General features: G+C 42.9%; 1 protein-coding gene across 3 annotated transcripts in view; it reads left to right on the forward strand.

The window, feature by feature from the left end:
- Positions 1–13,857, forward strand: part of STIM2 (stromal interaction molecule 2) — a 137,705-nt gene that overhangs the window by 66,345 nt on the left and 57,503 nt on the right. Inside the window, exon 1 of one of the 3 annotated variants that reach the window (XM_056556067.1) lies at positions 10,121–10,139. The exons of the other annotated variants lie outside the window; for them this stretch is intronic. The gene's annotated coding sequence lies outside the window, so the exon portion shown is untranslated. Of the gene's footprint in view, positions 1–10,120; positions 10,140–13,857 lie in introns of those variants that run through there. 3 annotated transcript variants of the gene reach the window in all.

Raw genomic sequence — 13,857 nt, forward strand, 5'->3', positions numbered from 1 at the left:
ATGTGTATAGCAAAACATGTGTTACTGCAATCCTTTTCTGTGAGAAATACTTCATTTTCAAGAAAAATTTTGGGGGTGTTAACATAACTGTATTACCATGTATTGATGACCCGGCAATGTTCAGATTTTAGCGGGCTGGCTTCTCTTACCTACTACAACCCCCATTAGAATAATGGCCACCCTTGTAATGTACGGATATACTGGGCCATGGGGAACATGGACACATAGCAAGAGTTGCAGTTGTCAATCTCTTCATTCCCTGTGGTATAGATGTGGGGTGGAGGAATTCTATGCCCCATATAGTAGTTGGGAGATTATACTACTATGCCGTTATCCTATATCACTATGACAATATGCAGTGCTGCTATATTATGTAGAATTGGGCCTCTGTCGGCCCCGGTGTGAGTGCTACCTCTGCCCTTACTAGAATCACACAACTGTGTATAGCACTTGCGATGGCAATCATATTTCTAGTCACCAGAAAGCTTAAAGGGGTATTCCAGGAAAAAACTATATATATAATATATATATATATTTTATTCCAGGCAAAAACTTTTTTTTATATATCAACTGGCTCCGGAAAGTTAAACAGATTTTGTAAATTACTTCTATTAAAAAATCTTAATCCTTCCAATAGTTATTAGCTTCTGAAGTTGAGTTGCTGTTTTCTGTCTAACTGCTTTCTGATGACTCATGTCCCGGGAGCTGTCCAGCTCCTATGGGGATATTCTTCCATCATGCAAGGGATATTCTCCCATCATGCACAGCTCCCGGGACGTGACATCATCATTGAGCAGTTAGACAGAAAACTTCAGAAGCTAATAACTATTGGAAGGATTAAGATTTTTTTAATAGAAGTAATTTACAAATCTGTTTAACTTTCTGGAGCCAGTTGATAGATATAAAAAAGTTTTTGCCTGGAATACCCCTTTAAACAGGTTTGTGAATACTGAAAGGATTTAAAAGAATTTAATAGACGTAATTTACAAGTCTGCTTAACTTTCTGGAGCCAGTTGATATAGAACATTTTTTATTTTCCCCCCTGGATAACCCCTTTAATGATAGCTGAATGGAAGGCGGTGAATAGGACATTCCTGCTGTGCTCCATCCTTACTCCATGCTGTACGGTACACGGCCATTTCATTGTTTCTGGTTGGATTGTAGGAACCTATAATGGCCTTGCTGAATATTCAGCATTACATTTAATGTTTATGAACCATTTGCCTATGTAAATCCCCTCCCCCCCCCCTTCACAAGAGCGTCATGAGCCATTATTTCCTGCCATGAGGTCAGATCCATAGGCCTCTCTTGCATGACCTGTCAATGCATTCTCTGATATTAAACTATGATTCTGATTTCCTTTCATGCTTCCCAGCTAGCTACAAAGTAAGTTTCCATTGTGTGGTGTGTATGTGCCCCTCATGTCCATGCCATCCTGATCCCGATCCTGTGTATTGTTCTCCTCAGTATTGCACATGGCACTGTATTATGTTATTGATGTGATTTTATTATAGAGGTATTAAATATCGGTGCAGATATAAAAATATTTATAGAGAAATGAACTTTTACTGATCACCCTGGGTCCCGTCCTTGGCCAGAAAGGCTTTTTTCCTGCTATGGCTACTGCAGGGGCAATGGAGTCTGGCATGACAACCATGAGGTTCCTCCCCTCTTCTCCCAAATGAGGTTCCTCCCCTCTTCTCCATGATGTCATAATTAAATTCAGGCCTCTTTACATTGTTTTAAAGTCAGTTCTTTTTTCCTAAGTATGTACCGTATTTTTCGCCCTATAGGACGCACCGGCGTATAAGATGCACCCAATTTATAGGTGCAAAATCTAAAAAAAAATAAAGATTTTGAACCCAATAGTGGTCTTCAACCTGCCGTTGGCTGTCCGGGCATGCTGGGAGTTGTAGTTTTGCAACATCTGGAGGTCCGCAGATTGAAGACCACTGCATAGGAGGTAATACTCACGTGTCTACCAGCCCCGGACCCGTCACCGCTGCCCTGGATGTCGCTCCATCGCTGTCCCCGTCTCTCCGGAACGTCTCTGCTGCCGGCCGGGTATCCTCGCTGTCCGTCGCCGCCATCATGTCTTTACGCACACCGACGCACGTACGCGACGACGTGATGACTAGGAAGGAGAGCGCCGGCCATACAGGGGATCCCTGAATGGAGAAGACACCGAGGAGGCAGGTAAGGTCCCCCCCCGGTGTCCTGTAAGCACTAACCTGGCTATTCAGTCGGGCTGTTCAGGACCGCCGAGGTGAAATCACGGCGGTCCCAAACAGCCCGACTGAACAGCCGGGTTAGTGTCACTTTCCCTTCAGACGTGGGGGTCAGCTTTGATCGCCGCGTCTGAAGGGTCAATACAGGGCATTACCGCGATTGGTGATGTCCTGTATTAGTCGCGGGTCCCGGCCATTGATGGCCGCAGGGACCGCCGCGATAGGGGTGTATTTGCCGTATAAGACGCACCGACTTTTCCCCCCCAGTTTTGGGGAAGAAAAAGTGCGTCCCGTCTTATACGGCGAAAAATACGGTATATGTTTTCGTTTATTACATTTTATTTTATTTTTTATTTATTTTTTTACTGCAATCATGTTTAGTGCATGTTCACATGGACAAAATCAGACCGTTTTTTGAGGCTTTAAAAACACTATTTTTGCTCAAAAAACCCTTCTCGCTGAATTCCGTGAGAGCCCCAGGAAAGTGTTTTTTTTTAAATAGGTGACCTGCCACTTCTTTGGTGATGTTCTGCAGTAAGCGGTATGATTCTCTCCATTTGATGTCAGGGGGAGAGCTCAAACACCGCTTGTGCTTTAAAGAGCTTTTTGTGCATTGTGCATGGTCTTTTGAGCGGAACCGAGTCCTAAGATAGAAACCTACCCTGGCTATGCAGTTAAAAACCTCCCCAACAAAATAAATGTTCTTATGCTTATATAAACTTCATCTATTTCTGTTCCTGATTTGCTCTCCTGTTATATGTTGAGGTCAGGACTTGCTTGGATCAATCCTTTATGCTGCTCATTTAGTTGATCTATGTGACTTCCAGAAATCTCATGTATAAACTGCTAAACTACACATTCCAAATGTATAGGTTTATGTGCAAAATACTTAAAGGGGTACTCCGGTGGAAAACATATATATTTTTTTTTTATATCAACTGGCTCCAGAAAGTTAAACAGATTTGTAAATTACTTCTATTAAAAAATCTTAACTTCCTTTGTAGTACACAGCAGCTGATAAGTACTGGAAGGATTAAGTTGTTGCTTTCTGTCTGACCACAGTGCTCTCTGCTGACACCTCTGTCCATGTCAGGAACTGTCCAGAGTAGGAGCAAATCCCCATAGCAAACCTCTCCTGCTCTGGACAAAATCTGTTTAACTTTCTGGCACCAGTTGATTTGGAAAAAAGTTTTCCACCGGAGTTCCCCTTTAAGGACCTTACGCACATTGTTTCATATGACTTTCTTATGTGACACTTGTTCAATTTGTGGCTTAATGGGATCGGAGGGGTCGAGCCCCCTCCATAGGCTTACATTGAGGGGGCAGAGCATGATGTCACTATGCTCCGTCCCCGTGATCGCCAGTAATCAGACGCTCCGGGGGCTGATTCTAATGGGGTGCGGCGTGGAAGATCACGGGGGACTCCTGCGATCAGGCATCTTATCCCCTATCCTTTGGATAGGAGATAAGATGTCTTAGTGCCGGAGTACCCCTTTAATCCTTTTAATGGTTTTTGGATTTAAGTTTGTATTAATTATTATTATTATTTTTTTTTACAAAATTGAAAAACACATGCATGCACACTCTACTTGAGTATGCCTGTGTTCCCCCCACCCCCACCCCACTGGAGATAAGTGAGTAAGCTTCTGCCAAACAGCTCTGTTGACAGCTTATCTCCCTTAAATGGGCACTCTCATTAAAACTAATGTTTGCTGTTGCACTCCTTATGGTAAATAAAAAATATTTCTAATATACTTTGTTTAAATAAAATGACGTTTTCTAGGCTTTATTTGTGCTTAAAAAAGCTCAAGAGCACATTTTTCCCAACTCATACACAGACTTAGGACCGAAGCCCAAACATAAAGTGCAGCCTGGAGTGCTGAGGGGGGGGGGGGTCCAACAACAGCATATGGCAGTTCAGTGTGAGAGGAGCTATGACTGGACGTGGCTGGACACCCCCCCCCCCCTCAGCACTCCAGGCTGCACTTTCTGTGTTTGGACCTGGGTCTTAAGTCTGTGTATGAGATGGGGGAAAATTTGCTCTTGAGCTTTTTTTAAGCACAAAACATAGAAAACGTCATTTTTTTTTTTTTTTAAACAAAGTTTATTAGAAATATTTTTTACCATAAGGAGTGCAATACCAAAAATGTATTTTAATGAGAGTGACCCTTTTAGAACAAAGGGCATTTTTAAATCCAGCATGATGCATCCTTTGGATAGGCGATAACATGGTTATAAGCGGAGTACCCCTTTAACAATGCGCAAGCATCTCTCCTACATTGTGCAGTTCCTCTTGTTATACCTCCTGGAATTACTGAAATACATTGACACTGTACAAAAGGAGCAGTGTCTGTCATACATTTCAAGGAGGAGTAACTGGAGTCACACTGTGTAGGGCTCTGAGAATTGTTTTATGGAAAATACAAGTTTACTAAACCAGCTATGTCGGGGTTAGTGTCAGAGCCCTTTTAACCCACTGTTTCCTAATCTGGCCAAAGGCTGTCTGGACATGCTGGGAATTGTACTTGCTTGAGGCACCCAGCTTGGGAAACACGGAGTTAAAGGCAGAAATGTATATAGGAAAGATTTATCGATCCGCCTAAATGGGTACTCCGCCCAATCCAAAGAATAGGGGATAAGATGTCTGATCTCGGGGGTCCCGCTGCTGGGGACCCTCACAATCTCTCTACGGCGCCTGGCATTCGCCCCCTCCCATAGACTTGCATTGAGGGGGGCGTGGCTGTGACGTCACAAGCCTCCGCCCCATATAGCCAGTCATCCGGCATGGAGTGAAGTTCGCTCCATGCACTGGATGTCAGGGGTTCCGCAGCCGAGGTCCTTTGGATAGGGGATGAGAGGTCTAGGGGTGGAGTACCCCTTTAAACTTATGAACGTGGTAGTAATGCCTGCTCTGACCCTTTCCACCAGGGTAAGAGCCCTTATTTAATAGCTGGGGCTAAAGGGAACTATACATGTAAGAATGTTCTACCGACCTTCTCTGCTCAGCCGGGCATTCATGTACAGTGGTCCCTCAACATACGATGGTAATCCGTTCCAAATGGACAATCGTTTGTTGAAACCATTGTATGTTGAGGGATCCGTGCAATGTAAAGTATAGGACAGTGGTCTACAACCTGTGGACCTCCAGATGTTGCTAAACTACAACACCCAGGCTGTCCGGGCATGCTGGGAGTTGTAGTTTTGCAACATCTGGAGGTCCGCAGGTTGAAGACCACTGGTATTGGAGGTTATACTCACCTGTCCCTGCTGTTTTGGACCGTCACCGCTGCCCTGGATGTCGCCTTCTATCGCTGTCGCCGCGTCCCCGGAGTGTCCCCGATCCTCCGGCAAGGCCTCTGCTTCCCCGGCATCCTCGCTCTCCGTCGCTGCCATCACGTCGCTACGCACGCCGCTCCTATTGGATGACGGGACGGTGTGAGCGGTGACGATGCAGGGGATCCCGAAGAGGACGCACCGGAGCCCCGAGGACAGGTAAGTGATCATCAGCGGGGCACCGTAAATGGCTATCCGGCGGCGGCTGAAGCAGTCTGCGCTGCCGGATAGCCGTTTATGTGATGGCCCCGACATACAAAAGCATCGTATGTTGATGCTGCCTTCAACATGCAATGGCCTCTGAGAATGATCGTATGTCGGGGCCATCGTAGGTGGGGGGGGGGGGGGGGTCACTGTATTTGAAAGGGCGGCTTTTCTCTCAGAACTTAAAGGGTCAGGCAGTCTAAAGTTGACATAATCTGTCAGGGGTTAGTGAGAGGCCCCCATACACATTATGTGACTTGCTAGTCCGGAGGGCTGACACCTTTCTGTGTTCAAGATGGGGTTATCTAAAGCAGAGGGGGGTGTGCACCATGGGGTTTGTTTCCCTTTTCGAGCAGTTCTGTACTTGCCCCTAAATAATTTCCTGGTGACCCTTCTTGCAGTCAGTGATGGAGCACTTGTATGGAGCAGTGTGCACTACATATGTCTGCACCACATTGTATTATGGCGGTATTCTTCCCTGGGGCGATGCTTCTGTCACTGATCACACAGAGGTATAACATGGAGCCCAAATGCTTCTATGGGTGTAATATCCGGTAAGAGATGATTTGATGGGCTCTTGTGTAGTCCCTGGTGCCAGTGCTGTGCCCAGCAGGGTATATCCTAGACACGGAACACATCACAGGCTTATATCAGGATACTGGACGGGAAAAGTCTTGTGTCATTTTTTATAACTTTACTCTATCAGCTACTGTAAATGTATCTGTGCATTGATGGTATACAGTAGGAGGAAGCGCGTGGATGTTAATGTTTCCGTCTCCTGTAGTAGATAGTGACATGATACACAGCTTTCCCTGCACATGTCACAGGGTTTCCTGTTTTTACTGCTGACGGCCTCTTTATGTGGCTCCTGCATAGTTTCCATAAGTGCTATTGATTTTTATGTGGCTGGCAAAAATCCATTAATAATCATTACCATGGCTGGTGCCGTAATCCATTTCTGCTAATAGAGGTTTGATTTACCAAACTAATACGGGTTATTTAATTTGGTCTGGGAGCTCCAGTCCATATGCTAGATATACAGTGTGTTACTGAGCCAGTCGACCAATGGAAAAAAAAAAATATAAATAAACATGTTTTATTATATATTTATATATTATCATTTATGTGTGTGTGTATGTATGTGTATATATATAATATATATAAAGGGATCGACCGATTATCGGTATGGCCGATATTATCTGCCGATAATCATGATTTTGGGCATTATCGGTATCGGCAATTACCTTGCCGATAAGCCGATAATGATAATTATAAAAATAATAATAATAAAAAACTACCATCAATGCCCTGACAGTGAGGGTAATGTTTAGCATATATTTTTTTTATTATAAAAAAAAAAAAACCCGCAAACATTGGCACGGATTTCAATACTGTCTTATTCTTGGGGACTGTTCACATCAGGGCTTGACAATACATTGTAATAAAATATCTATCTATCTATATATATAATATATAAAACTCAACGTGTGTGTGTGTGTGTGTGTATGTGTATATGTATATGTGTGTGTATGTGTGTATGTTCCAGCATCACGTCCAAACGGCTAAATATATTAACATGAAACTTGGCACACGTTACTTATATGTCAACAACAAACATAGGATAGGTAATTTAACCCTTACTCACCCCCATTTGCCAGGGGTGGGGTTTATGTTTAAAGTCCTATACAAGTCAATGGGAAATATATGTTCCTGCATAACTTCCAAACGGCTGGAGATATTTCGATAATACTTGGTCACATGTTACTTATATGTCCACTTAAAATATAGGATAGTTAATTTAATCCTCAACTACCCCCATTTGTGTGGGTTGGGGTTTTTGTTTAAAGTCCCATGCAAATCAATGGGAAAGGTATGTTCCCACATAACTTCCGTACGGCTGGAGATATTTCAATACCGGGTACACATATTACAGGTCGGAATATGAGGACCGGGATGGGAGGATGGGGATATGACAACAATATATGAGGACGGGATATGAAGTCAAAAGCTTCCTCCTTAGTTTATTTTCCTCCCCAACAAGGATTAGGAAGGAAAAACCGGGCAACGCCGGGTACTCGGCTAGTATATATATAAAACACAACGGCCCAGATTTATCAAACTGTGTGAGAGAAAAAGTGGAGTGATTTTCCCCCAGCAACCAATCACAGCTCAGCTAATGATCTGAGGTAAAGTGAAACCTGAACTGTGATTGGTTGCTGTGGGGAAATCAATCCACTTTTTCTCTCACACAGTTTGATAAATCTGGGCGTGTGTGTGTGTGTGTGTGTGTGTGTGTGTGTGTGTGTTCCAGCATCACGTCCAAACGGCTAAAGATATTAACATGAAAGTAGGCACACGTGTTACTTATATGTCAACAACAAACATAGGATAGGTGATTTAACCCTTACTCACCCCCATTTGCCAGGGGCGGGGTTTATGTTTAAAGTCCCATACAAGTCAATGGGAAATATATGTTACTGCATAACTTCCAAACGGCTGGAGATATTTCGATAATACTTGGTCACATGTTACTTATATGTCCACTTAAAATATAGGATCGTTAATATAACCCTTAACTACCCCATTTGCTAGGGTCGAAGTTTTTGTTTTAAAGTCCCATGCAATCAATGGGAAATGTATGTTCCCACATAACTTCCGTACGGCAGAATACCTGGTACACATATTACGGGTCGGGATAGGAGGACGGGATATGAAGTAAAAACTCAGCTAGTCTATATATAAACAAGCATGTAGGTGTATACCATGAATTTACAGTCAACAGTCCCATTGGGGGAGATTTATCAAGACCTGTCCAAAGAGAAAGTTGCCCATAGCAACCAATCAGCTCACTTGTTTCATTTTAAACAAGGCCTCAGCAAAATGAAAGAAGCGATCTGATTGGTTGCTCGGGGCAACTGAGCCACTTTTCCTTTGCACAGGTCTTGATAAATCTCCGCCATTGTGTTTAAACTATTGACTACCATACTTTTTTAGTCCATTTCCTGCACAGTTTACATTGCAACGCTCAGAAATACAGTATACCAGGCATTCGAGTCTCTCTTAGTAAATGTTTTGGTCGCCTGTACATAAAAAGGACACTGTGGAGCTGGAAAGGGTGCAGAGACGTGCGACTAAACTAATATGGGGCATGGGACATCTTAGCTATGAGGAGCGATTAATTGAGTTACAATTGTTTAGTCTTGAGAAGAGACGTTTAAGGGGGGGATATGATAAATGTATATAAGTATATTAATGGCCCATACAAAAAATATGGAGAAAAACTGTTCCAGGTTAAACCCCCCCCCCCCCCCCAAAGGACGAGGGGGCACTCCCTCCGTCTGGAGAAGAAAAGGTTTAGTCTCAAGGGGTGACACGCCTTCTTTACCGTGAGGACTGTGAATTTATGGAACAGTCTACCTCAGGAACTGTTCACAGCAGGAAAAAATAACAGCTTTAAAACAGGGTTAGATACATTCCTGGAACAAAATAACATTAATGCTTATGCACAATTATAAAACTACATCCCTTCCCCTTATCCCCTTACACCCTTCCCTTCAATTCCCTGGTTGGACTTGATGGACGTATGTCTTTTTTCAACCATACTAACTATGTAACATGTGGGAAATATACTAGTTGACTGTCATTAGACGTGCTCGCAGTATCTGCTTTCCTTTTTGACAGGATGCAGATGCATACCCGGATGTATTGTCAAATCATGACATGAATAACCCTTAGATCAGTGTTTACCAATCGGTGTGCCTCCAGCTGTTGCAAAACTACAACTCCCAGCATGCCCGGACAGCCGAAGGCTGTCCGGGCATGCCGGGAGTTGTAGTTTTGCAACAGTTGCAATCACGCTGCCCTGGACAGTTTAAAAATGTCCCCTACTTACCACGGGGGGCTCATACTATTTTGATATATTTTGCATATCTTTAGGATATATAGTCTAAGTTTAGACTATGTATTGGGTTACGCTACGCCGTCATTTTGCAGAAACGTTTTGGCGCAGCCTTGCACACAAACTGCAGCCTCTTTGTATAGACAGCGTGTGATGTGCACGGCGTACAGTTCCTCTAAAGGAGAACGACATGTCAGTCACGCCAGCAGTCCCATGCCAGATCTAGAATTCCTTATCGGAGTACGAAGCATGCGACTATGCAGTGGTCAGTGAGCGTTCTGTTTGGGTTTCAGTTCTGCTGTCACAGATGAAAGATTTGAGAAAGTCTTTTGTAATTTTTCAGCCTATATATAATTTTGGGGAATAACATTTCCATGTCCTTTCTCACTTGTTTTTTTTTTTTTTTCCTCTTCACCCTCCTCCTTCTCTTCAAGGAAAACAGTGCGGGCCACCCAGTCGGATAGGAACTTCCATGGGTATGCTGTAATATAGGAGATTATGCGGCTCAGACCATCCTGTTCCCTGTTGTCTCGGTTTCACCTAACAGCAGGACATAATTGCTGGTGCAGCTTTTACCCTATTAGGTCACATACAGTATTTGCAGATTTGGGTGTTTTCGCTTGGATTCTTCTGCAAATCCTGAAGTGGAATAGCTGGATACATTGTATAGCTATTTAAGGTGGGAAGGGACCTCAGGGAAGAACATTGTTTAAATCGATTTTTTATGTCAAAGCGTTACGGTGAGGGACATGTCGCTGCTAGTATCCGTGCCAATACCGAACATTTGCCGTAGTACTTGTGCAAAAGTTCCCGATAGAGTTGAGCGAACTTACAGTAAATTGGCTCGTAGCGAACCTCGCAGCTCGGCCGTTGATTACTTTTTATTCTGCGTAAATTAGTTCAGCTTTCCAAGGAGTCTGGTTGCCTGGAAAAGTCCAGGATGACAGTCTTCTAGCTCTGTATCCACCTTTTCCAGGCAACTGAAGCCCTTGGAAAGCTGAACTAATTTATGCAGAGTAAAGTAATCACCAGCTGAGCTGCGAGGTTCGCTACGAAGTTCACTCAACTCTAGTTCCCGATTCCTGCAGACCGTACGCTTTTTTTTTAATTTTTAATTTTTTCACCTTCCCTGCTCTGAGACCTCTTCGTCATTCACTCTGTTATCCAGTGTGGTGCCGGACCTGCCGAATGATGTCATTTTATCGCGTGGCCAGTCCTGCACTACTCGCTCAGAGAGCGGAAGATGTAGAGGCCTCAGCACACAAGTGAAGAGTTTTTTTTTTAAATTTTTATTGGAGGGAAACTACTTAATGGGAGCATCTACCTAATAGGAGCTTCCCTACCTACCTGGCTACCTAATTACTGAGGAGCCCTACCTACTTACTGGGTGCTTCAACCTAATAGGGGAATTTCTTACTTGACTATTACCTGGGAGCTTCTACCTAAAAGGGAGGACTCTCTACCTACCTACTGGGGGCTTCAAAAGTTGATTGCACCAGCTCTTCCTACTGACACCCGCTTGAATTGCGAGTCATAAGGCGTTGAACTGAGCAGCAGCAGTGCGCCCCACTCCCTGACTGGCAGATCTGACCTTTTACACTGTATAGACTTGCTCAAAGAAAAGGTCTGATTTTGATTGACAGCTAAGCAGTGATGTGCATGATGCTGTGCAGTTCTCCAGCTGTAGACCTGATGCCATCTCAACTTTTTAACATGTCTTGGCAACATGTCAAAGGTTGTTTTGAATGACTTTTACCCTTTTTTAAATACATTTTTTTTTCATGGTGACTTTAAAGGGGTACTCCGGTGGAAAACCTTTTTTTATTTTTTTTATTTTTTTGTAAATGACTTCTATTAAGAAATCTTAATCCTTCCAGTACTTATCAGCTGTTGAATACTACAGAAGAAATGTATTTTCTGTCTGTCCACAGTGCTCTCTGCTGACGCCTCTGTCCATTTCAGGAACTGTCCCGAGCAGGAGAGGTTTGCTACGGGGATTTTCTCCTGCTCTGGACAGTTCCTGACATGGATAGAGGTGTCAGCAGAGAGCACCGTGGTCCGACAGAAAAGAAAAGAATTGTTTCTGTAGTATACAGCCGCTAATAAGTACTGGAAGGATTAAGATTTTTTTTTTAATAGAAGTAATTTCCACATCTGTATAACTTTCTGGCACCAGTTGACTTAAAAAAAAAATAAAAATAAAATAGTTTCACCTTTAATGGGCACCGTCAGATATAAAAACTTTTTATATGTTGTACATCTTAGCAAAATAGTTTTTCTAATATGCTTCTTTTAAAAAAAAAGTTCACATTTTATTAAAGAAAACTGCCTTTGAAAATCCCACCACTAAGGGTCCCCATACCTCCTGGGACACGAGTCCCACAGCAGCATGAGCGTGTCCAATGGCCATGGACACCAGATGGCTGATTGACAAGGCTTCAGGAGGATCACAACCTGCAGCAACACTGCTGTAACACAGAGTTTGACCAACCATGTGCCTCCAGGTGTTGCAAAACTACAACTCCAAGCATGTCTGGACAGTCAAAGGATGTTTGGGCATGCTGGAAGTTTGATGTTTTGCAAAAGCTGTAGGCACACAGCTGAAGGCAACACTGCTGCAAAAAAGTTATCCAAACACTGTTCCTCTAACTATTCCAAAACTACAAGTCCCAGCATTACAGGACTGCCTAAGGATGACACACATGATTGACATAGGAAGATGTAAGTTATACACTCACCATATTGTCTTTGGTGCTACAGTACAGGCGGCAATCTCAAATAGTGTGTGTACAGCATTAATCCAGAGAAGAAAGGGTTACAGAGCAAGGCTGCCACTGTCCCGAGAGCAGTGAGTCAGCAGAGTGAGGGAGGGGGAGGAGTCATCACAGTGCAGGCAAGAGACTGGCACACCCCCTTCCTTTGACAAGATGGAAAAGATGCTGAGCAGCTGTAATATGCAATTTTTTTGTGAAATATTGTTAATAGAGACCTAAAAATCACATGTACATGATGAGGTACTGAGTAACATAACAGTTTTTTGTTTTTTATGGGATCTGACAGGTACGCTTAAAAAATTTTTTTTTTTATCTATATTTTAAATAATGCTAAAATGTATCGGTTTTCACTCTGTTGCTGATCACGATAAAGAGCCGACACTTTAGATTGTTTAGTCTTAAGATGTTCTGTAGATATCACTTCCCAGCAGGCGTCTTTATCATGACGGGCAGGAGAACATTCCTCTACACTAACACACGATTTACCTAGTTATTTACATAGCTCTTTCCCCTGCACAGGTCACAGGGCATGCTCATAACTCTCTCCCATAGAAGACAGTGATCATCTCCAAATTACCAGTTTCTTTGTGCCATGTGTACGCTATAAAGCAGATCTCATGCAAAGTGTCCGCCTCTCTAATGTACAGTACGTAAAATGTAAAACAGTTTAATATTACCATTTTCTGAGCGTAGATTTTATTAGTGGTAAAAATGAATTCTAGGTGGCATATTAAATTGTATACTTGTTAATGCCTTAAAGGGGTACTCCGGTGGAACTTTTTTTTTTTTTTTTTATCAACTGGTGCCAGAAAGTTAAATACATTTGTAAATTGCTTCTATTTAAAATTCTTAATCCTTCCAGTACTTGTTAGCAGCTGTATACTACAGAGGAAATTTGTTTCTTTTGTTATGACCACAGTGCTCTCTGCTGACACCTCTGTCCATTTTAGGAACTCTCCAGAGTAGGATAGGCTTGCTATGAGGATTTTCTCCTGCTATGGACACTCCCTGGCATGGACAGAGGTGTCAGCAGAGAGCACTGTGGTCGTGACAGAAAAGAAATCCAAAAAGAAAATAATTTTCCTCTGTAGTATACAGCCGCTAATAAGTACTGGAAGGATTAAGAATTTACAAATCTGTTTAACTTTCTGGCATCAGTTGATTTAAAAAAAAAAAAGTTTTCCACCAGAGTACCCCTTTAAATCAGTGTTTCCCAATCAGGGTGCCTCCAGCTGTTGCAAAACTACAACTCACAGCATGCCCGGACAGCCTTTGGCTGTCCGGGTATGCTGGGAGTTGTAGTTTTGCAACAGCTGGAGGCACCCTGGTTGGGAAACATTGCCTTAAATAGACTTTTATTTCTTTTTTCTTTATCCTTTATAGGTTTACATGTAATGATTTTGTACAAAGCTACACTGAA

Source organism: Hyla sarda, chromosome 1 (genome assembly GCF_029499605.1).
Source record: "Hyla sarda isolate aHylSar1 chromosome 1, aHylSar1.hap1, whole genome shotgun sequence".
Lineage (NCBI taxonomy): Eukaryota > Metazoa > Chordata > Amphibia > Anura > Hylidae > Hyla > Hyla sarda.